This window comes from Dipodomys spectabilis, unplaced genomic scaffold (genome assembly GCF_019054845.1).
Source record: "Dipodomys spectabilis isolate Male_0828 unplaced genomic scaffold, ASM1905484v1 ptg000487l, whole genome shotgun sequence".
In the NCBI taxonomy this organism is placed as follows: Eukaryota; Metazoa; Chordata; class Mammalia; order Rodentia; family Heteromyidae; genus Dipodomys; species Dipodomys spectabilis.
This window is the reverse complement of record NW_024871164.1, coordinates 1,629,138-1,654,636: the sequence shown is the minus strand read 5'-3', so window position 1 is coordinate 1,654,636 and position 25,499 is coordinate 1,629,138. Positions and strand designations below refer to the sequence as shown.

The 25,499-nt window shown below is 35.4% G+C and overlaps 1 pseudogene; it reads left to right on the top strand.

Annotated features, from left to right (window-relative positions):
- Nucleotides 1-8,836: 8,836 nt before the first annotated feature.
- Nucleotides 8,837-8,933, top strand: LOC122098706 (annotated as a pseudogene).
- Nucleotides 8,934-25,499: the final 16,566 nt, after the last annotated feature.

Genomic DNA, 25,499 nt, shown 5'->3' with positions numbered 1-25,499 from the left:
AATTGCTTATTAATACATTATCCATGAGAACATTTTGTTCAAACTTCTTATGTGCTCTGTAAATTAATGTGAATTTTAAATGGGAAGAAGGTCCTCAGATCATTTTTTGTGAGTCTATGTGCTGTGCATTAATTTCCCAAGTGTACATGAGTTAACCGTAAGAGAAACAATAGCAATTATAGGAGAAAAACAAGTTCTGTGTTTATGTATAAGTGTTCAATACAATATAGAAGACTCTACAAATAAGAAAACTTTGAAACAATAATGCCAAGTCCAGTATGTAGATTTATGCGAGTGATATGGAGAAAGCATTACTCCTAAGTGGAACATGAAGCATGAGGCCACTCCTTTTCTAAATCACGCTTGATAATCACATAAATGTGCAAAAAAGAGAATGGAAGAATGATTCTGTTTCCAATGTAAGTCAGATATGGAAGAATAGACTTAACTGGAAAAAAAGAGTCCATCTGAGAGAACAGGAATTATACTAGCAATGAACCTGGTGGCTAAGATCACATTTCTTTTTCTTTCCTTTTCTTAAATTCTTTTGTTGTTGTTGTTGTTGTTCGTGGAAATTGAAATATGGGACAGGGGGCTGTCCCTCTGAAATGCAGCTCAAGGCTAGTGCTTTTCCCCTTGAGCCACAGTGCCACTTCCAGGTTTCTGGTAATTATTTGAGCAAAGAGTCTACAGGAATTTCCTACCCATGCTGGCTTTAAACCCTAATCCTCAGATCTTACAACAACTTGGTTTATGATCACATTTCTAACAGTGTACACTCAGGATATGTAATGTAAATGTTCATCTATCTTTATATGAATTCTTGAGTTAAAAATCTGGGCTACAGGTTAGACTTTACACTCACAAAAGTGTTTGAAGTTTAAAAGTTGATACTCCTGGAAAAATAAAACCTAAGAATGTAAAGGAGTCTGGGAAGTTCAATTTACATCTGGCTTGGACAATATAGGCTTTAAGACACTACCTATAATTAACCAGCCAAAAGCTGGAATACCAGTCACGAGCAAGATTGCTGAATAACAGCTTTAGGTTTTTGCATCCATACATGCAAACATACACATACACACAGAAGCACTTATAGGTGCACACAAAAATACACAAATGAAACAGCTCTCAGAATATGTAGAAAAGTTAGAAAAAATAGAAAATAGGTCCTGAGTAAGACTAGAATCAAGTGATAATTTTTAATATTAGAAATCCCTCAAGTGAACTTTCCCCCAGAAGTTGAGAATATTACATAGGTAGGGACCAAAGATAGTAAGAGAGTCAAGCAATCATTATTAACGGGATAGGATCCATGGAGGAATGAGTCAGGGAACCCTGATGGTGCATCTGAAAATGTTTATATCCAGTGTCAAATGTTAAAACATCTTTGAAAATAGTATATAAACAGTCTGAGCAGTCAGTCTAGTGGATAAGATCATAGGAGAAGTTCAGAATTGCTAGTCTGTTTCTAGATTAAATAAAGAAAATATGGCAGGTCAATGTGATACAAGCCTGGAATTCTAGCACTCAGACAGGAGATTAGAGCGTGGAATTACATAACGGTACCTTCCCTGGACCAGGTAGAATAATTTTGTCTCAGTAAAACAAACCAAACAACATTAAAGGAATACACAGTTGTAAGTTTGGCCTAATTTTGTCATTATGTTTCCTATTGAATGCAATTCATATATATCCTCACTTGTGTTTTAAATGCTCTCATCATTACAGAACATCCATAGATGCAAGATAGCTCATGATTCCCATCCAAAAATTTGCAAAAGTAAGTAAGTCTTATTCTGTTGGATTCCAAATAAATGTTGAAAGATTACAAAAGCTTAAGTCTGGAGAAATAGCAAAGTTCATCTAATGTAGGACTTTGTAGACCTTGTTAAATTAGAATTTAAATTTAAAATATATTTTTTGGTTTTGTTTGTAATTTCATATTCTATAGGATACTACAAAATTCTTTTTAAGTAGAGGGATTAAGTGAAAAATCACAAATGATTCTGGCATTCTATTTGCCTAGTTATTTTTCCAAAGAGTTATAATTAGAACATAGTTAAAAATAATTCGCACAGTTCATGTATACCATGTTAATGTGAATAATCTAGATAGAGTTGCCAACAAATGGATGACATTAATTTATGCATTTAGAAAAACCAATTTTTTAAGGGTTTGGTTTAATATGGTATGAAGATAGTAATTGTGTGACATCTTCTTTCTTCTTCATATATGTAACACAGGAAGCCATTTCCTTCTTTACATGCCTCTGTATACATGGAGAAAAATGCTGGGATTGGGGTTTGTTTTCAATTTTGTTTTTGTTTTATTGGTTCGTCCTAGAGCTTGAACTCTTGGCCTGGACAGTGTCTCTGAGCCTGTTTATGCTCAAGGCTCATGTCCTACCACTTAAATCTCAGGGCCACTTGAGTCTGGCTTTCGTGGAGATTTTTGGAGGTAAGATTCTAAGAAACCTTCCTTCCTGGGTGGGCTTTGGATCATAATTTTCTTATCTTAGCATACTGAATATCTATGATAATTAAAAAAGTATAAATATAAATAATATTTGCAAGTGTTCTGATCTCAAGAATACCAGTGGAGGAAAAATGATGCAGCTCAGTTTATTGTGTTCTTTTCAGAACAAGGAGGGTGTCACATTAGCAGAGGTGTAGTATTTTTTCAAAATAGATAAAAGGTATTCATGATGTGAATTAAGGAATTTTAAGGTGTCCCTTACAAGTTGGAAACTGTTGGGCTAGGATGACTTTATGGCATAAATCTTGGGATTGATGGTCATATTTATAATAGCTTACTCATAAACAATTGCTTACTTTTGAAGAATTAATTATTACACATGCTTCACAGTTTTATCCTCTACCAGAATGTGGCTATTTTTCTGTTTAGTTCTCAATCTGTAATACCCCATTGGAAACTGCATCTATTGCAGAATTACATAACATGCAAACAGGTACTGTTTTGAATCTCTTAGGAATGTTGAGAATTTAAAAATGAGTAGCTATTAATCATAGGAATTTTGAAGAACACATATATTCTGTCCTCTTAACAACTTACTTACTTTTAAAAGTTATGGGTTTCCATAGCATTAAACTGTTTTCTGTTTTAGAATGAGAAAGTACTGAATTTATTCTTTTTTGAAAAATTTGGCAAGTATATTGTGAAAATATTGTCTACTTGGATAACATTCAAGTTGATGACCCTCTGATAAAGAAGGGGTAATTAATTCAAATTAGATGCCAAATATTATTGATTTTTAAAATGTTACTACATAAAGAATATTATTTACTGGGCCGATACAGTGAAATTATATTTTATGCAGCTTATTTTTTCAATTTTATTATAAAAATGATGTACAGTGGGGTTACAGTAATTGTAAGGTATCAAATCATAACTTTTCAAACTTGATAACCCTCCCTCATTTTTCTTACAGTTTTCCTTCCCCCCTTTACCCCTCATAAGTTGGAATGTACATTTCCAACATAATGTCTTGTGAGTATTGTTATTGTATTGGTTTGCCTTTGGTCCTTTGTCTCACCATTATGTTTTTCCTTTACCCTTCGCTAATCAAGGTAAATGTATACACAATACAAAATGAAATACAGCAGGGATAAACCATAGGGGAAAAACCCAAAGAAAACAGAAATCACATAGTTCATCAAAAACAACAACCATAAATGAAAAAAAAATCTGGTTCCATATCTTGGAATTCATTTTGCTTAGCATCAGCTAATATGGTTATATATACTCATTACAAAGTCACTGGAAAATAATAGCTGCATTGATAACATTCTGAAAACAGCATGTTAACCTTTTGATGGTAAAGGTGAAATTAGGATTGGTGAATTCTCGGTTCTGATAAAGGATTTCAAAGAGTTTTAAAGTTATGACAGGTAAAATTTAATTGTTCAAAATTTTTAACAACTTAGCCTATTAAAAAAATTTTAAATTGCCTGGAAGAATAGGCTTTCATGCAAAGAAATCCAAGGAGACTTAGTAGAGAGGGAGCAATGTGGATGAAGATGGCTCTTTTTCACACTAAACAATCAGACCTCAGAAACCTTGCTGTAAATCCTGTAGGTTCCCTTGAGAATTGTCCTTACCCAGGAACTATATTCTCAGTGTTTGAAACAAGGTTGTATTGGAATTTAAATTAAAAGTTCTTAAAAAAATAAGGCATCAAAATTTGTGAATTTACCTTTAATTATCAAACATTAATTCTCTGAAAAAGATAATTTGAGTCAAAATATTTAGGGAGAAAGTGACCTCCACAATGAAAGAAGGTGTTGGGATTACACCTTTCTGTTTGTAACACTTTCCACAATGTCTTTGGACGTGAAGCAGTGAAACACAGAAAAAAATCTGATTGGATACTTCAAACCAATGATTTCACATTTCCAAGTGGCTCACAAAAATAATATTCTTATTAATATGAGATAATGAAGACTTCTTTTATTACATATGCCTAAAAGTTCAGCAAAGAATTGAGCAAATGGAAAAATTAATAAAAAAAAGTTTTCTTAGAAGCCTTAGCTAAGCGTATTGTCTTCTGCAGTGAAGGGAGGCCAAAACTTTTTGATGTAAATTGTGTTAGTATTTTTACTCCCTAAAGTGATTTTACAGAGCACATTTGTCTCACTATAATGCAGAACTGATTGAATGAAGACATGAAAATAAATTCCACATCCAAATGAGGCAACTTAAAGAGTTTTAAAAGAGAAATAATGAAGATGTAGCAGTGGTGGAGCCTGTATGGCTCTTCAGCTTCACTAGACTTGAAGCCAAGAAGCTGTGATTAATTGGAACTCGGCAAGAGCTAAGAGAAGGACATAGAAGTAGGACATAGAAGCATTGTCCTTTTGTAACACACACTTTCTTCCAAGGTATGGGTGATTTAACTCTATTCTCCTCCATACATCTTGGTGAACTAATGCAAGACCAAGAGAAAAATAATCTATTGAAATAATTTTGCATAGAATAACTTCACTGTTTCTGATATGGTATCTAAGGAGAATCTTAAGAGAGAAGATAAAAGTGCAGTATTTTTTTGTTTCTTCTAAGCATCTTGTTAGCAAAATATATCTTTGAGGTTAGACAATTCTGATTGAACCAACAAGTGATGTAGTACTTTTTATTGTTGGCACTTTAGCCAGAAGAAGTCTTTCAAGGTAAAAGAAAAAAAATGCAGCCAAATATTTGTGATTAGAGCCTCTTGGACTGTTTTCTGGAGACAAAGTTTAGCATTAGATTTTTCCTCATTAACATAGATGTTGTTTCATGGCAACCAAATGCAAGAGGGTAGTTTAATGGACTCACTTGGCCAATTAAACAGCATGAAAGAAGAAAATGACAAATAATATTTAATGAAATTATTTTGACCAATTACTTTGCCAGAGGAAAAAGGAAAAATAGAAATTAAAATCAATTGACTTAAAAGTTTGAAGAAAGAGTAGTGAAGAGAGATTAGAGAAAATATAGAGGATTGTTTTCTCTCCAGTGGAGTAATGGGTTCTTGATCTTGTTTCTTCCATTCTACCTCACAAGCTACCAAGTGTTTCTCAGGACTGGATTATCCAGTTCAGACAAAAAACTCATAGAAGAAAGATACTGTTTAGAGCAGATGTAGGTGATTTATAACCTTAGACAATCTATTTAATTCTGTTCAAAATTCTCCCCTACCCCAAACTTCCTCTTTGAACAGCTTTGTTTGATTTTCCCAAGAATGTCCTTCTTTAACTGATTCAAATTTTGAGAGGTCATATTCATACTCTCTAGAGATTGCTGTTTGGTTGTGATTTTTGTGTGTTTTTGTTTCTTGTGTTTTTAACTGAATTTTAAAAGGTTGTGCAATTGTGTTACAATTAAATATATCCATCTAATTGTCCAATGCTCCTAGATCAGAGTCACTCCTTCCATCATTCTCAAACAACCCTTTCTCCAAGATTTATTTCCAATTTACCACTCCCTTCATGATATGTGTACATTGAGTATTCTAGCTGTACTTACCCCTTGTTCATTTTTCATTCATTCTATGTCTTTACTATAATTCCTCTCTGGTTTCAACTTCCTGATAGTCATTCTGTTAAACTATCTATTAATACTTTGAAAGGTTTATATACATTCCATGGAGTCTCAATCCTGCATATTCTTGAACTGATGTCAGCTTATATTTCCATAATTCATTCATCTGTAGCAACAATTTGCAAGACTGGAGACGTGAAGCACCTAAACATGATTTTATTCTCACCCATTTGGAAGATTAATCTTTAGTCAAAAAGAAAGTTAAAAAATAGCTTAGAATGTATTCCTAACAATGAATTTTTATAAATGGCTTTGTAAAATGGTGTGATTCTTTTATTTTACATGGAATAATATTTTCTACTACCTATAAGTTTTGGAAAAAGAAGAAAATTGACTTTATTCCTAGAGAGGAATATGATAGAAATAGAAGACAGATATTATGTTTGTCATATCTCTGATGAGTACCCATATTAAAGACTTAAAGTCATATTTCTTACTATGTTAGACAGAGGGAAAACATAAAATAACATATGATAAGGCAACTATTTGTGATTTTTTAAAAATGTACCTTAATAAATGATGAAATTTATTAGGTAACGTTTGGGTTTGAAATTTAGGAGGCTGATCTATTTAACACACTTCTGGAAGTCGCTTACTGAAAAACACAAATTGTGGGTGGTATTATTTCTACACTTTAATGAATGGTTGAACATGTTTGGCATTAGTGCTGTGTAAATAATTCAACTCTATTGTAACTTGCTCCCTATACTTGAAAAACTTGTAATGTCACTAAGTATCATCAACTTGTCAAATGTTATTTTGGCGAATGTGATTTCAAAATGTTTATTTGAAAAGGAATACACTTTCAGGAAATTAAATATAGATTATCATTGGTTTGAGAGTGACATTTTTATACCACAGAAACATGTTGTACTGAATTCCCAGTGTTTGAAGCACTCTTTAGTGCTTCAAATGTTTTTCTGAATTACATTTGAGCTCTAAGTCAAGATTTCAGGGCTTTGGTAGAACAATTATTGATCTATCCTCCCAGAAACTATTTTTTGGCCCACTTAGGTTGGAATAAAATCTTTCGTTAATAATAGGTGAGGGGTATTAAAAATAATCTTATGACACTTTGTGAACTTGTTCACTCATATGGGCTGGTTATCTGTAAGTTGAATGTTTAAATTACAGTACTTTCTCTCAAATTTTGCGATCTCATCCTTCATTTTAAGTAGCCTTGTATTTCACAATTGCTTACTTCTAATTCCTGCATCTCAAGGAATTGGTGCCCTGACATATAGGAAATGCGAAATTGAGATGGGTCTTCAATTACTTTGTGTTGATATGTTGCATGGGCTTTGGTGAGAAGTTTTGCCCCTGTTATCTGATGATGCAGGTAACTCGGACCTGGGTTCCTAGGATGCATGGGTATTGCAGAAGAATAATATTTTTTAGACATCTTAGCAAAATTTGGGCTTAATCAGTAGGAATGCTTTAGAAATATGGAGAAAAACAGTTTGGGACAAGCGAATTAAAACAATAAACAGCAGCAGAGTAAAATCCATTATTGATTAGAGGAAAACATTGTTTTTTTTTACCATGTGGATTCAGAAGACCAAGAACAATTAGAATGTATCATAAGTTTATACTAAAAACATTGCATTGATACTTTTATAGTCTAATATATATTTTAAACCTAATTATTTATATTCTAATTCTATTTATTGGAATAAATAAATATCAATTTATTTGTCAAACTATCAACTAATTCTTGTAAGTTTCAATGTGTGAAATATAAAATCAGCACATATCAATATAAAATATATAACTATATATAATATAATTAAAAAGCACACGTTTTGTATTGTTCTGTTGTAGTTACTGTATTAAAGGCAACTCTATTTTAAAGTATTATTCCATTATCTCTACTTCAGTGTCTGATAGAGTTAGACCTAAAGATTTACCATTTGTAGATTTACAGCATGGAAGCAATAGGAAACACTGTGATTAAAACATTATCAATTTAATGCCTAATAATGAGGAGAAACATATGCACTTCTCCTGCAACTATGAAAATATTGGGTGATAAAAAGGCAGTAGTGTAAGTTCCTGCATGGTTGGATGGTAGACAGGCCAGGACATTAAGTAATCATGCATACGAACAATTTTTTCACCTTCTTGGCGTTAGCTACTTTTGAAATGGAAGGTATAATAAACAATTATATTTTGATAAAATACCTTCTAGTCTGAACAGTTCTGTTTGAACTGTTCATCTCTGTATGATCCCTTGTAACCAAGATTAGTTTTCTTCTAGTAAGACAATCTATGCTGTCAGGGTAAGATATTCTGGTTGGGCTGTTCCCACATGGAAGAAATGTAAAGGCTCAGGTAGACATTTGTTCCTGTAACACCTCATTTGGGAAAATGTCAGCTGAAGAAGTTTAGAAGTAGCTCTTAAGCAACGCTTACTTTGAATCCATTAGGTCTGCAAAGCTAATTCAGTTGAATAAATAAGTACTTGAAAAAGCCATCACCTTTGGACCTATCTATAAATAATTGAGAGTATGATCAAATTCCAAATAAAAAGACTTAAGATAGTCATTGACAAAAAAAATTTGCAAATGTGAGCAATCGACTGATAAATATAAATTTTCCATTATTCACAGAATTTTAGGGAAATAAGATCGATAGCATTGTAAGGAACAATAAAGTTTCCTTGTTACAAGTAGGCACCCATAGATATAAACCTGTATAAAGATTGCATGATTAACTACTTAAATTTAGAGGATACTACACGCTTTAGCAGCACGTATACTCAAATTAAAATACAGAGATTAACATGGCACTTGCACAAGGATAATATGAAAATTTGAGAAGTATTCCATATTTTTCATTCTTCAGATTCAAGAAATGAAAAAGTTATTAAAAAGTTGATTACAAAATTACAAGTGTAACAATACACGTAATTCATATAATTTATTTTGACATCAGTGTATTAAATCTTCACCTCAGAAGGCGTTTACATAGCATAAACTTTACAAATATTCTCAAATTAGACAACATTGTCATTTTATCCCAAATAAAAATAAAATAAAATTTAAAAAAATAATATTAAGTCCTAGAAAAAAAGGAAGCAAACTGTTTCTATATGGAATACAATCGGAAAGGACACATTAATGAACCTATATATTATAAAATAATGTAGAATTCAAAGTATATCTAGGAGAAAATAAAATAAATTATGAACATTTTGCAAACATAGAATATAGAATATTTTAAAATATACTTTTTCAGACAAGCACAAGAAATATTTTTGTTTCTGTACTACTCATTTCAACAGATAAATTAAAATTATTTCTGATTAAAAAAATCACAAACTCTGAAGAAATTATTATACATATATCCAAAAATTATTGAATACATTTTGACATCCAAGGCAGGCAATTCACTTGGAAGAATTCCACGGAATCCATGAATTTTTACAGTAAAATATTGGTGCTGCCAGGCATTGGTGGCTCATGCCTATAATCCTAGCTACACAGGAGGCTGAGATCTGAGGATCATGGTTCAAAGCCAGCCTGGGAAGGAGAGTCTGTGGTACACTTATCTCAAATAAACCACTAGAAAACTGGAAGTGGAGCTGTGTCTCAAGTGGTAGAGCGCTAACCTTGAGCTGAAGAGCACAGGGATAGCTCCCAGGCCCAGATTTCAAGCCCCATGACTGACCAAAAATATATATATTGCTCTTATTTGGATTGTGAAAATATTTTGTAGGGACACAAAAGATGGACTTGCATTTTTGAAATTTAAGAAACTTAACCCGACCATTAGGACTTCAGTGAACAATTTGTATAGCCTATCACAACTTCGTAGAGGTAGTGATACATACTTATCCTTTTGGCAATATCAAATACAGTATATTCTATGTTGTTCTTCCGGCCTGGTTTTATATAATGGTTCAACAGAAGGTGATCCAGCGTATCTTTGCTATCTCAATTCTCAGCAACAAGATGTAAAGGTGTCAAAAATTCTTTAGTTTGGGGAAGTGGCGCTGTGGCTCAAGCAGTAGAGCGCTCACCTTGAGCTGAAGAGCACAGCGACAGCACCCAAGCCCAGAGCTCCAGCCCCACAACCGACCAAAAAAAAAACCACAACAACAACAAAAAACAAACAAACAAAAATATTTGGGCTGGGAATATGGCTCAGTGGTAGAGCACTTAGCTTGCATGCATGAGGCCCTAGGTTCGATTCCTCAGCACCATATAAGCAGGAAAAAAAAGCCAGAAGTGGTGCTGTGGCTCAAGTGGTAGAGCGCTAGCCTTGAGCTGAAGAGCTGAGGGACAGCGTCCAGGCCCAGAGTTCAGGTCCCACTACCAAACCAAAAAAAATTTTTTTTAAAAAAATGAGTCCTTTAGTCTGGGCATTGGTATCTGTATCATGACGAAGTAAGAAAGAAGCCACTCTGGTATTATTCCATGTATATGCACTGTGCAAGGGTGATCAGTCATCTACAGTTATTGCATGTGCCGCTTGAGACATCAACTCACTGATAATGTCTAAGTTTCCACTGTAGGCTTCTCGAAGAGGGGTATACTCATCATCATCCCTACTATTCACATGAGTGGCCTTTTGGGAAAGAAGTCTCCGCAATGTAATAAGCTGAATATTTTCGGTAGTCCAATGAAGAAAATTGTTTGGATCCTTCTCCAATTTTATTTCTTGCAATTGATACCATTCCTTACTTTTTCATCCTGTTCCCCATATTCCTAAGAATTGCCTAACCAGAGACTTTGAGTGCCAGTGGGAATGAGGTGTCCATGTATTTCCCTAATATTTCACATTGGTTGAACTGGTCAGAAATATCCGGTGAATTTTCTGCAATTGTTTATTCATCATGATTTATTTTCTCTTTTTCCAATTTTACTATTCGAAATTATTCTAACTGGAGAGTAGGGAATTGATGGAGAGCAGCGGAAAGATGTTCCTCCATATTCAAATGTACACACTGAAAATGAGGACCTGTGATGTCTTCATGTGCAGCTTATTCTAGGAATGAGAAAATAGGAAATAATGCCTTTTATATAAATGATATGGGAAATGGCAGAGCAAAAAGTGAAATGATGCAACCAAAAATATAAAAGCAAAATAAATTAGGATAATTATGGAGCAATCATATTATCTATGAGAACCAAGAAAGGGAGAGAGAAAGAGAGAGACAGATGTATAATGACCTAGCTAGCCACAAAATCCATGCCTCTGATCAATTTATAGAGCAAACAAAAATTTATTTTTAAAAGAGATGGAAATAGAATTTATGTATTTACTTGAAATTAGTAAATACATTTTTAGTAGCCTATGTAAAGAGATATAACTTTGACAAAATTACACACAATAAACTAAATCCTTGATAATTCTAGTAACAGATCTGACTGAAATCAGTTGAATCATACTTTTCCTGTACAATGAAGGAATAAGAAGGTAGTAAAGCAGCTAGAGAAAGCAGAGAGATTGTATCTGTGACAAAACTTTGTGGAAATTGGTATTGAGGATTTCTTACTGGTGATCCACTTGCACTGGAAGCATGATTCTGAAGTATTGCTTGCTGATTCTGAACTATTGATTTGATCATAATATTCTCCAAGAAGAAAATGAGAATTGATAGTTAAGGACTACTAATACGTTTTGACTTTCTCACTAAGCACTTTCAATCATCAAAATCACATGAAGACAATAGTCAGGCCTACATTTTAGATGAAAGCAAGTGTCTTTAAAAAAACAAAGAATGTATGTAGTCATGCAAAGGACTTCTGTTTTACCAATGCCTCATACATTTTTCTAATGTTGGGTACCAATAAATAATAGATCTATTAGAAAACTCTTAAGGCTCGTATGTTCAATAGTGAGTTCTCTTACACTATATCATGGTATTGTTTGTGTATGGTTTTAATAATAAATTTACATTACTAACTTGAATTTCTGACTGGACAGTATCATCTTGCTTCTATACTCTCATTTTAAAATTACTATATAAGTATGGGCATTAGATAACTATAGAGGAAAAAGTAGAAGCCATACCGATGGCTTATGTCTTTAGTACTAGTTAATAAGAAAGATGAAATCTGAGGATTGTGGTTTGAAAACAGACCAAGAAAAAAAAAGTCCATTAGATTCTGATTTGAAAGTAACAATCAAAAGCTAGAAATGGAGCTGTGGTACAAGCAGTAAAATGCTAGCCTTGAGAAAACTGAAACAAAAAATAAAATTCTGGGACAAAGCTAGGCCCTGAGTTCAAGCACTAGGATTAGCACCAAACAAATGAATTAATTAATAGGGTAATTAATTAATTAAAAATAAATTAAGTGGTCACATGGGGAAAGGCAGGTAAAATGTAACATGCGTGGTAATGGTTTATGTATTATTTTGTAATAAGGCATATTATCATTTGTCCTAATCACTAATATTTTATTTGGATTTTTTGTACAATATACCCTGCATTTAGCATGCATGCATATGTGTGTGTACATGTGCGAACATGTATGTATGTGTATATGTGTGCATGTGCTGTTGAAATGTTGTTTGCCAATGTGGACAGAGTGAGGCTGAAAAAAGCTAACTGTGTTGAAGTGTTTTATTTATCAGAGTCTGTCATGTCATTTCAGTGGAACCACCTTTCTGTACATATTATTTGTCTAATAATAAAATCATCATAATCAAAGCATTTACAATATTAATTTAGAAAAAGCGACTGCTTTCAGCTCTTATTGTATGTTAGGTAAGAAGATACCGACATAATTAGTTAGTAAGTTATTGTTGTAAGATGATTGTCAGTACAAAATACGTATTTGACCTCAAATTGGTTATACTTTTTTAAATTTTATTTTATTTTATTTGAGAACATACTGTACAGAGGGGTTACAATTAAATGGGAAGGATAATGCTTACATTTCTTACCAAGCATTGCAGCCTCCTCCTTTGTTTACCCTTCTCATCCCTTCCCAGCCTCCCTCCCCCCAATACCAATCATTCTCGCCCCCCCCCTGCACTGACGTTGTAAAGCTCGTTTTGGACATGACAACATGTACTTCACATTGTTGCAACAGGTCCACCTGTATCCTTAAACTACTTTTTTTTCCCCATCTCCTCCACAAGTTATACTGACATCAAATATAGTGAAAGCAGGGGTTATACTGTGGAGGAGGGACATACAAAGCAACAAAGAAATAATCTTATAAATGCGTTAGAAACACAGGCATGAAAGAAAAAAACATTAAAATACATATCTAAGGGTTCATTTTCCTAACATCACATTATCTGACCTTTTCCGCTTGACTCATACATATACTAGATATTGCAAATAAGGGAAACCATGGGGCCTATGTTTCTTTGGACCTGGCTTACTTCACTTAATATATTTTTTTCCAAGTTTTTCCATTTCCTAACAAATGGGGCAATGTCATTTTTTCTGATGGAGGTGTAGAATTCCATTGTGTATATATACCACATTTTCTTGATCCATTCATCTACTGAGGGGCATCTGGGTTGGTTCCAGATCTTAGCTATGGTAAATAATGCTGCAATAAAGATTGTTGTGCTGGTAGCTTTAGTGTGGTCTTGTTTGTAAACATTTGGGTAAATGCCCAAAAGTGGGATTGCTGGGTCATAGGGGAGCTCTATGTGAAGTCTTTTGAGGAACCTCCATATTGCTTTCCAAAGTGGTTGAACAAGTTTACATTCCCACCATCAGTGAAGTAAGGTTCCCTTCTGTCCACCTCCCCTACAAAATCTCTTGATGTTAGAGTTCTTGATTTTTGCCATTCTAACTGGTGTGAGGTGGTATCTAAATGTTGTTTTGATTTGCATTTCTTTTATGGCTAGGGATGTGGAGCATTTCTTCATGTGTCTATTGGCCATCCTTCTTTCTTCTTCACAGAAGTTTCTCTTTAAGTCTTTTGTCCACTTACTTATTGGGCAGTTTTTTCTTTGAGGATTTGTTGTTGGGGGATTTTAATTTTTTGAGTTCCAAGTATATTTTAGATATGAGATTCTTGTCTGTTGTATGGCTAGTGAAGATCTTCTCCCAATCCGCGGGCTTTCTATTGATCTTGCTAGCTATGTCCTTTGCAATGCAGAAGCTCTGCAACTTTATGCAATCCCATTTGTCCAACCTTTCTTTGATTAGTTGTGTTTCCTGGTCTCTATTCAGAAAATTTCGGCCTGAGCCAAGGAGACCTAGGGTTTCTCCTATTTCATCCACTAATGTTTTCAGAGTGTCTGGTTTGACTTCGAGGACTTTGATCCATTTGGAGTTGATTATGGTGCAGGGTGATATATAAGGGTTTAGCTTTAGTTTTCTACAAGTAGTTAAACAATTTTGCCAGCACCATTTAATGAAAAGGCTGTCTTTGTTCCATACTATTGTTTTAGCTCCCTTATGGAAATTTAGATGGCTGTAGGTCTGTAGGTTCATTTCTGGGTTTTCAATTCTATTCCATTGTTCTTGAGGTCTGTACTTATGCCAATTCCAAGCTGTTTTGATTACTATGGCTTTATAGTAGAGTTTGAAATTTGGTATTGATATTCCTCCAGCAATGTTCTTTCTGTTGAGGAGCGTTTTTGCTATTTGGGGTCTTTTATTGTTCCATATGAATTTTTGGATTTCCTCTTCTATTTCCTTGAAGAATGAGGTTGGAATTTTGATAGGTATCGCACTGAATTTGTAGATAGCCTTGGGAAGAATTGCCATTTTCACGATGTTAATCTTTCAAATCCAGGAGCATGGGAGATTTTGCATTTTTTAAGTTCTGTGTTGATTTCCTTTTTCAAGATTTTAAAGTTTTCATCATAGAGGTCCTTCACTCCTTTGGATAAGTTAATTCCTAGGTATTTTATTTTTGGTGGGACTATTACAAATGGAGTTCCTTTCCTAATTTCAGCCACACTTTTCTCATTGTTGGCATACAGAAAAGCCATTGATTTTGGGGGGTTACTTTTATACCCTGCTACTTTGCCAAAGTTTTGAATCAGCTTGAGTAATTTGGGAGTGGTGTCTTTGGGATTCTTTAAATACAAGATCATGTCGTCTGCTAAGAGGGAGAGTTTTATTTCTTCTTTCCCTATTTGGATCCACTTTATGTCTGCATCTTGTCTTATTGCTGTAACTAGGCATTCTAATACTACATTGAAGAGAATTGGAGAGAGTGGACATCCTTGTCCTGTTCCTGAGTTAAGAGGAAATGGCTTTAGTTTTTCAGCATTAAGTATAATGCTGGCTGTAGGTTTGTCATATACAGACTTCATTGTATTGAGGAATGTTCCATGGAATCCTAATTTTTCCAAATCCTTCATCATAAAGGGGTGTTGGATCTTGTCGAATGATTTTTCTGCATCTATTGAGATAACCATGTGGTTCCTATTCTTGCTCCTGTTGATGTGATGAATAATATTAATTGATTTGCGTATATTGAACCAACTTTGCATCCCTGAAATGAATCCTGTTTGATCATGGTGTATGATTTTTTGGGTGAATTGTTGAAGTCGGTTGTCCAAAATTTTGTTGAGAAGTTTTGCATCAGTGTTCTTCAAAGAAATGGGTCTATAGTTCTCTTTCTTTGATGAGTCCCTGCCTCGTTTTGGGATGAGGATTATGATGGCTTCATAGAATGTGTTCGGTAGTGAACTTTCTCTTTCACTTTCATTGAAGAGTTGGAGGAGTATTAGTGTGAGCTGAAATCTCCCCTCCCACATCACTCTATACATATGTGAACATTGTCAAATCCCAATATCCTCAGCTAGGCCTGGGAATCAGTATGCTCTCAACCTCAAGGAACACTTCCTAGGTCAGATCCATGCCTTATTTGTCACTATTCCTCTCATCCTACAGAAATCATTTTTCCTCTCTGGGCCCTCTCAGGCTGCCATGTACTTCTTTCATCTATTTTTGACATCTACATCCTAGGACTTTGTTAGTTTTTTGTTTCCTAATCTTGTCATCTTTGTCCCATGAACTATCCTCCTCCTTCAAAATAATCAATAAAAATACCTTCACAAATTAGTGGCCTATTGCCCAATCTCTGGATAAGAATTTAAGATACAACATTGCCAGAGAATGTGTGTGTACATGTGTGTTGGAGTGTGTGTGTATGTGTGTGAGGGTGTGTTGTGCATATCTCTGTTTTAGGTCTTGAATTCAGGGGCTATATGACAAGCCCGAGTATCTTTCTGGTGACAGTAGTGATCTACCAATTATGCCACAGTTCCACTGCAAGCTTTCTCTACTGAACTGGAGAGAAGAGACTCATAAAATTTCATGCTCAGGCTGTCTGAACTAAATCTCAGGTCTTAAACTCCTGATTAGTTAGAGTTATACTTATCAGCCTCCATAACCTGGTGATAAAACATTGTTACTGGAGGCAGTGGGGTTGCAAGTTTCAGTCTAGCTCCACAACTTTCTATATCATAAAACAGCAACAGTAGAACCCTATATAAAAATACAATAATAAGATGTAATTAGAATATAATTTGGTGATATAGTCTGTTAGCATAAATTTCAGGAAACCATGGTCTTATTGATTTAGCATCACAAATCCAAACAAAATGAGATAATTTCAGTAGACTCTACAAATTTTTAATTCCATCATATAATAATTTCAAAACATTATAATAAACAGGAAATCATTCATACTTATAACGTAAAAAGATGTAAAAAGATGAAGATGGCAGATTATGAAATGGGAAAATCTACACTGCAGGAAAATTATTGTCATGGTGAATATATGGTGGTATTGTCATGGTGAATATATGATAATATTCTTCAGAGGAGCAATAGATAAATATATATTTACTATACATAATCTAACTTGTTTCTTTTTTTTTAAATTAATTTTATTTTATTTTATTTGAGAACATACTGTACAGAGGGGTTACAATTACATGGGCAGGATAATGCATACATTTCTTACCAAGCATTGCAGCCTCCTCCTTTGTTTACCCTTCACCTCCCTTCCCAGCCTCCCCCCTCCCCCCCACCCAATCCTTCCCCCCCTCCCCCCCACACCGACATTGTAAAGCTCGTTTTTGACATGACATTTTGTACTTCTCATTGTTGCAACAGGTCCACCTGAATCCTTAAACGACTTGTTTGTCCCCATCTCCTCCACAAGTTATACTGACATCAAATATAGTGAAAGCGGGGGTTACACTGTGGGGGAGGGACATACAAAGCAACAAAGAAATAATCTTATAAATGCATTAGAAACACATGCATGAAAGAAAAAAGAACATTAAAATACATATTTAAGGGATCATTTTCCTAACATCAATCTAACTTGTTTCTATCTCTGTCAACTTCCAATATTTTGCACATTGTCAGTGTATTCGTGTTTATGGTATATTCCAAAATAGTTAACAGAGTCAGGAGGTTACCAAAATAATTGAGCTTGAATGGTTAGGGAGATAAACCTGCTAATTATATTGGCTATTTTATATACTTAACATGTAGTATGTTATCATTGTACTCTCTAAGTATATACATAAGCTATTCAAAGTGAAATGGAATATAAGATGGTTTTGCCTGTAAAGCTAGGTATTTAGGACATCAGTTCCAGACCAGTGTAGGGTTACCTGCAATACTCCCCAACCCCTGGCTATGTGTGATGGAATACTTCTATCATCCCAGGCCCATGGGGAGCTGAGAGCAGGAAGATTTCAATTCCATGCCATTCTAGGAAATATCATCCACATGGCTCCATCTCATCCAAAGAAAGTTCAACACTGACTAGCACTTATCACCCCCTCCTAGGTGAAAATAAAAATAAGAGCATTGTAGTATAAGAAACAAACAATATTAAAACATGGCAATACAAACCATCATGAACAACACTTACCTAGTGTTTGTTTCTCATAACTGTAAACCTAACTATAGCTAGGATTATATATGTGAGCCAGAGGCACCAAGCAATTCATTTTAAAAATGAGTATTTAAAGCCAGGTGCCAGTCTCTCATCCCTGTAATCCCAGTTAGTCATGAGGCTGAGATCTGAGGATCGCAGTTCAAAGCCAGCCCAGGAAGAAAAGTCCCCATAAGACTCTTATCTCCAATCAACAACTCATAAAACAGAAGTGACTCTGTGGCTCAATTGGTAGAATGTTAACTAACTTGAGCACAGAGTCTCAGGGACAGTGTCCAGGCCCTGTGTCCAAGCCCCATAACTGTCAAAAAAATAAATAAACATTTTAAAGTCTGAATTTCTTGTAAACTAAAATGACAGCTGTGGTATACAATTCTACAGACTACTAAAGCTTTCATTATATTTGTAGTTAGAAAAAGTAGCAGCACTTGAATAAAGGACATTTTTTCATAAAATAGGGGCAGATTGGTCTGTAATTCAAGGAAATTGCTGGACTCATACGTAATATTTTTTGGTGGCTTTTTGTTTTGTTTTAGAAAAGGATGAGAAACCTTATTTCTGCCAATGGACATTTGGATGTGTCTAACATCATTCACAGGCCATGCAAAATTAACAGTAAAGACAGGACACAGTCAACTGGCAATAAATTTACTTGTCTATATGTCATGTTCCAAATGATTTGTTTAGCTTATATGTCTATATGGCCTATAGTTTCCTATTCCTGCCTTCCTCAAAATAAAAGCATGTTCCACCAATTCAGATTTGAGCCAGGCAATATGCAGTATTAGTGCCAAGAGTTGAGGAAAATTGTAACACAACCAGGGAAGCATGAAACCAACACATTAGTAGCTGGACACTGGGGACTCAGGCCTATAATCCTAGCTACTCAGGAGGCTGATGATCACAGTTCAAAGACAGCAGGAGTGAGAAAATCTGTGACTCTTCTCTCCAATTAACAACCAAAAAGCCATAAAGGGAGCTGGGACTCCAGAGGTAGAGTAACCTTGATTACAAAAACGCAGGTGCAGCAACCAACCCTGAGTTGAAACTGATAGTTAGACACAAAAACAAAAACAAACAACAACAACAAAACAAACAAAAACTGGGGGAAAGTTCAGGAAAGGATGGCGCTGTCTACAAGGCAAATGTACACGTTATATGAATTGTGATATGGTAAACTCACTCTACACACCTTAGTAACAATTACATTTAAAAAAGAATCTGAGAAATCCCAAAGCCATCGACCTTATGATGTGTATCTGCTTTCTAGTTTTTCAAAGTTCCATCATGTCATCTGGTAGCACACATGTTGTAGCCCAGGGTGATTAGAAAATATGAAGGCAGAGATCTTTGCAGATTGTCCCACCAAATCTTTGATTATTTTAAGCTAAAAACAAAACAAAGCTAAGCAAACAAAATAGATGTTAAGGTTAATTAAGCTGCTATTAAAAATTCAGATGTTGGTAGTCTTTGTGGAGGGGAAGGGAAAAAAACAAATTATGTCAATAGGGATACAGGTGGATCCATAGCAACAATGAGATGTACAACACATTATGTCAAAAAACGAACTTTACAACTTTGGAGGAGGAAGTGGGAGATGGGAAGGGATGAATAGGGGAAAAAAAGGAGGAGGCACCAATGCTTAATAAGACATGTACTCATTATCTTGCAAATGTAATTGCAACTTCTCTGTACATTATTTTCAAAATTAAAAAATTGAAAAAAAAGATTCCAGGCAGAATTTTACTGTTAAATGTTGAGTTAGTACATATGTTTTGTAAATATTGATCTCACATATGTCAGAAAAATATCCATGAATTCATAACTAGAAACTCTGAAGTGTAAGGTATATTAATAAGGTAAGTTTCATTAGGTAGCCAATGAAGAGAACACCGCATGGTATTCAGTCAGGTAAAGTAGTTTATTTACTGAACTGCTGCCCATGCCATATATGGTGGAGAGGCATGTGAAAAAAAGGGGGTTGACACAACCTCGGGCCAGGACATATCTAGGCCAAGGACCGGATGAGATATGGCCTGGTGGAGGAAAATTCTGGCTGTGATGTGACCTCAGGGCCTGGGAATATCCTCTGGTCAAATGGAAAGTTTGACCAGAGGCTGACTAGGTTGTGACTTAGTAGGAGGGGAAGGTGTCTGCCTCCAGGCATGCCAGATACCTAGGTTACACATAAAGGATGGAAAGTTAACCAAGAAGAAGGGAAGTGTCTGCATAAGGTCTGCATGGCTTGGGCAGACCTAATACTAAATACAGGTAGGACTTCTGCCATGTAAAATGTAACTCCTGACTCCAAACCGTTCATTCTCAATCATTATCTTTCTTCTCTTTTCTTTTTCTTCCTTCCTTCCTTCCTTTCTTTCTTTCTTCCTTCCTTTCTTTCTTTCTTTTCTTCTTCCTTTCTTCCTTCCTTTCTTCCTTCCTTCCTTCCTATCTTTCTTTCTTTCTTTCTTTCTTTCTTTCTCTTTCTTTCTTTCTTTCCTTCTATCCTCTTTCCTTCCTTCCTTCCTTCCTTCCTTCCTTCCTCCCTTCCTTCCTTCCTTCCTTCCTTCCTTCCTTCCTTCCTTCCTTCCTTCCTTCCTTCCTTTCTGTTCTCTCTCCCTCTCTCTATATATCTCTCCTCTCTTTCACTCACCCTCCCTCTCTCCCTTACCTGAGTGTTCTCAACTCTCAAAAAATGGATACTTGGTGAGTTGAACTCACAGGCGGTGAAGAACAGCTCAATTGGCAAACGTGAAATTTAATTTACTGTTACCTTACACCTCTAACCCAGGTAACTGGAATCAAATAATGAGCACTCAGCAGCATGGCGTCTCAAGCCATTTGGAGGAGGAAAGCAAGCACATTCACTGCATTCTGGAGGTCCACCCTGGGAAGGTGGGGCAGACTCCTCCCTCCTCTTGGCTAAATCTCAGCCCAGTTTCTGCATCATGAGAGGTGACTGCCTCCAAGTGAGCCAGTTACCTAAGTGACACAGGTACTGAGCAGAGACTTAGCCTCTTGTGGTGTTGAGATTAATGGCATGATTCAACATGATCCACTAGTTTGTTGAGATTGAGATTTCCTAATTTTTGGTTAGGCTATTTTCAAATTGTGATCTATTTATTTCTGATTGCTAACCATGATTATAGATGTGAACCAGCACATCAGACCATTCAAAGATCTTTACCACGCATGGAAAACATTAAGTTTATTTTTCCAGATGACATACAAGTTGACAGACAACAAAATAAGTCCTGAATTCTGGTCGAGGTGTTTTTTAATGTGAAGCAAAATTTACTTAGCAAAATATCTGACTACTGTGATTATACTTTCAAACTTACCCTACGTTTTAATATCAAATCACCTATGAGCCAATGATTCACTCAAATTACCTGTAATCATTTACTTCTGTCATATCTTCTAGAGGTATGCAGAGCTGGAGCACACACTATTAACTAACGTGGTAGAAATTTGAGAGGATCACAGTTCTGAATCAGTCTAGGAAGGAATGTATCACCTATATCAACCTACTAGGTAGGTATATTGGAATGAAATCATGGTCCCTGCTTTTGGAGCTGGGTGCAAAAATTGTTACTCTATACGTAAAGTAACTTAAACAAGAAAGGATTGGTGGAGTGACTCCAGTGATGGAGTACCTGTCTGGCAAACACTACATCAAAACTGAAATCAATTTCCTAAAGATAAAATAAGAAAAGGAAAGCAAGAACAACTCATACTTAACATGTGTTCAATGTAAAGATTTACACTAACGTACTGTAGTTATAATGCCATCATTTATTTCTAGGGCAAACACATTTTGTGTCAAGCTTAAATGAAAAAATAACACACTATATACAAAGCTTTGGTAAAACACAGGTCTGGCTTACAATTGTGAACACTTAAGTTTGCATGTGCAGTGGTGTTGCAGGGTTGTTAAAGTTTATGGAAGTCCATCCTTTTGATGAACTTGACATGATGAAATTACCTAACCATACAATTCACTGGACAGATATTGCTGATTATATATATATATATATATATATATATATGTATATATATATATACATATACATATATATACATATATATATACATACATATATATACACACTTGTATGTATTTATGTATTAAGTGACATGTAAATAAAATAAAATGTACAATGAATAAATTTAGTGAACAGATACCTTTCCTAGATAATTATTTAATGAATTAATTCATGTCTTATAGTCTCCAATGTTATATCACACTTAAATGGTTGCTGATCCCCTTCAGCTTTTTTATAATTTTTTTTTCAGATGAAAAAGCCTGCCAATAATTATACTTGTATGACATTCTTTTCTTTATGAAATGAAAAGCACGCTGTGTAATATGGCTCTTTATATATCATCAAAATTTTTTATAATTTCAAGTACATATTGCCTTATACTTAGTTCTTGCTCATCCTCCAATAATACCTATGGGAAGGAGACTATGAAGGATCATTCTGTTACTTTGGGAGCTTCTGTTATTAATCACTGCAATAAATATTATGAAAATGAAACTCTGAAATTATTTAGAGAGATGACTTGAACGTTTCCCTTCAACACACTCATGCTGCTCCCTCAATAAATCATAGAACTTAAAATAAGTAACATTTTAGCTGGGAGCCAATGGTTCATGCAGGTAATCCTAGTTATGCAAGAGCTGAGATCTGAAGATGGTAGTTCAAAGCTAGCCCTTGCAGGAAATCCGTGACACTCTTGCCTCCAATTAAACCCTAAAAAGTGGAAGTGGCACTGTGGTTCAAGTGGTAAAGTGCTAGCCTTGATCTAAAGAACTTAGCGACAGCACCCAGGCCTGGAATTCAAGCCCCATGACCAACAAAAAGAAAAAAGAAAGAAAAGTGAGAGAGAGCAACATTTTAAAAGTAATGTGCACATATACACAAAATGTATATAGAAATAAAATTATAACAGTCCCTGAACTGGCAAAAAAAGAGATTAAAGTGAAATTACCTTCAATCATTCATTTAGATAATCTATACTGAGGGCAAGCTATTGGAGCTCACATTACTAACTAAAGGGGTAGAATTTGAGAGGATTACAGTTCAGAACCAGTGTGCCGGGAAAGTAATATGATTCTCATATTATCCTAAAGCCTTGCAAGTTGGAATGCATTTGTGATCCCAGTTACTTGGTAGACATAGGTGAGGAACTTAGCCTCTGTTCAGCCCTCAGCAAAATTGATAACCTATGAGCAAAGTAACTAAATTAAAAAAGGATTGTTCTAATGGTATAATACTTGTTCAGCAAACAAAATATCTAAATATATACTCATTTCATAAAAGAGAAAAGAAAGGGGAAGAAAGAAAGAAAGAGAAAAGAAAGAAAGAAAAGAAAGTAGAGAAGGAGAAGGAGGGACGGGAAGGAAGGAAGGAAGGAAGGAAGGAAGGAAGGAAGGAAGGAAGGAAGGAAGGAAGGAAGGAAGGAAGGAAGGAAGGAAAGAAGGAAGGAAGGAGGGAGGGAAGGAGGAAGGGAGGGAAGGAGGAAGGAAGGAAGGAAGGAAGGAAGGAAGGAAGGAAGGAAGGAAGGAAAGAAGGAAGGAAGGAGATAAGGAAGAAAAGAAGGAAGTACAGATGGAAGGAAGTGAAAGAAAGAAACAAAGAAAGAAGGAAAGAAAGAAAGAAAGAAAGAAAGAAAGAAAGAAAGAAAGAAAGAAAGAAAGAAAGAAAGGAAGAAAGAAAGAAAGAAAGAAAGAAAGAAAGAAAGAAAGAAAGAAAGAAAGAAAGAAAGAAAGAAAGAAAGAAAGAAAGGAAAAGAAAGAAATAAAGACAGGGAGGAAGAAAGAAAGGGTGAAAGAGAGGTATAAATAAAAACCTCAGCATGTGTTAGGTGTAAATAATTACCCTAAATCATTTAAACTATACATGCCAACATTCAAATCTCTGGGCAGAGACATTTTATATCAAGCCCTGTTGTGCGGACTTGGGGCCCCCAAAAGACCACAAGAGACTATGACCAATGCGAACAGCAAAAGAGTCATTTATTTGTAAGCTCAAGCTTAGTCCTCCTCACACTGGTAACCGGTGACAGTAAGAGTCCCCAAGCACAAAATCAGCACAGCTTTTATAGTATTGAACAAACAAGTTTAGGGAATTTCCACACAAGCAGTTACATGATTGATTTGAGTCCACCCTAAACATACTGCTCTTTTTCTAAACTGTTGGTATGTTCTGTTCCTGGAACAATTGAGCAACTGTTCTGCTTTCTTAAGGTTGGGCAGGATTGGTGGCAACCTGTGTTTTTTTTTCTCTCTCTCTCTTGGGCTTACTCTGAGGGCAGCCTAGCACAAGAAGGTGGGGTTAATCTCAAGTTGGAGTTACTTTGGCTCTTCATTCCCTCCTCTTCTAGAGCATAGGGGAAAAATCATGTTCCCCTAATTGAAACAGTCTTCTATGTTTACAGTTTAGTATTGGATCTCAGAACTAATAGATGGACTGTGCTGATCCTCTCTTTTACAAAGGACACCAGTCTACAAGGTCTGATTGTGAGTAACAAAATTAACAGTACCAAAGGCCCTGACATTTTTTTGTAGCAATCTTGATTCTGTATATAACAGCTAACTTAATTTTATACCAGCTGTACTCGTAAACTCCAATTTTAAGACATACTCATACTATTTGCTACATACTTAAACTTTCTGAGGTTTGCCTTCTTTACAAACATTTTAAAACAATCCTTACTTTTTAAATCCTTTCTTATCCAGAGGATACCACTTTTCCCCCAGTTCCTTTCCTAAGGCTTTCTTTACCATCCTCTTCTTTACAATTCCTTGAGCTTCTTTGTGGTGAGAGTTTAAAACTGCCCATTTTTCCTTTGACTTGTGGAACCAAGTAATCTCAGAAAGCCTCAAGTCACCAGTGGAATAAAAAGCTTGCTAGAATTTTTTGGGGGGTCCGGTCATGGGGCCTCAACTCTGGGCCTGGGCACTGTCCCTCAGCTCTTCAGCTCAAGGCTAGTGCTCTATCACTTGAGCCACAGCGCCAGTTCCAGCTTTTTTCTTTTTGCTTATGTGGTGCTGAGGAATCAAACCAAGGGCCTGAGGCATGCAAGGCAAGCGCTCTACCACTGAGCCACCTTCCCAGCCCAAGCTTGCTAGATTTTAAGGCTAAGATTAGGGCTGGGTCTCATTCCTCTTACTACCTCCATTGATTAAAAAAAAAATATCTCCTTTATCTTTAAAAAACACCCAGGAGGAAGCAGGTTATTACCATACCAGAACCAAACTAGGTTGAGACCCTGAAGTGCCTAAGGCAAGCCAGTGATATCCTTGTTCCCAACATCTACTGTGGGAGTATAGAGGATTACTGCATATTACCAAGAGAATGTCCCATACGATCTTAGTTGTAGCAGCTTTCAACTGGGAAGCATTTTTAAGTGATGGAATCAGTCAGGAGTGCAATCTACTTTTACCACTGTGGAGGTGGTCTGGGTGATGATATAAAGTTCCTCCAGGTAAGTGTCAGGCTGTTGTTGAACTTTACCCATTAGGGTGTGGAGCAGCAGCAGCAGGGT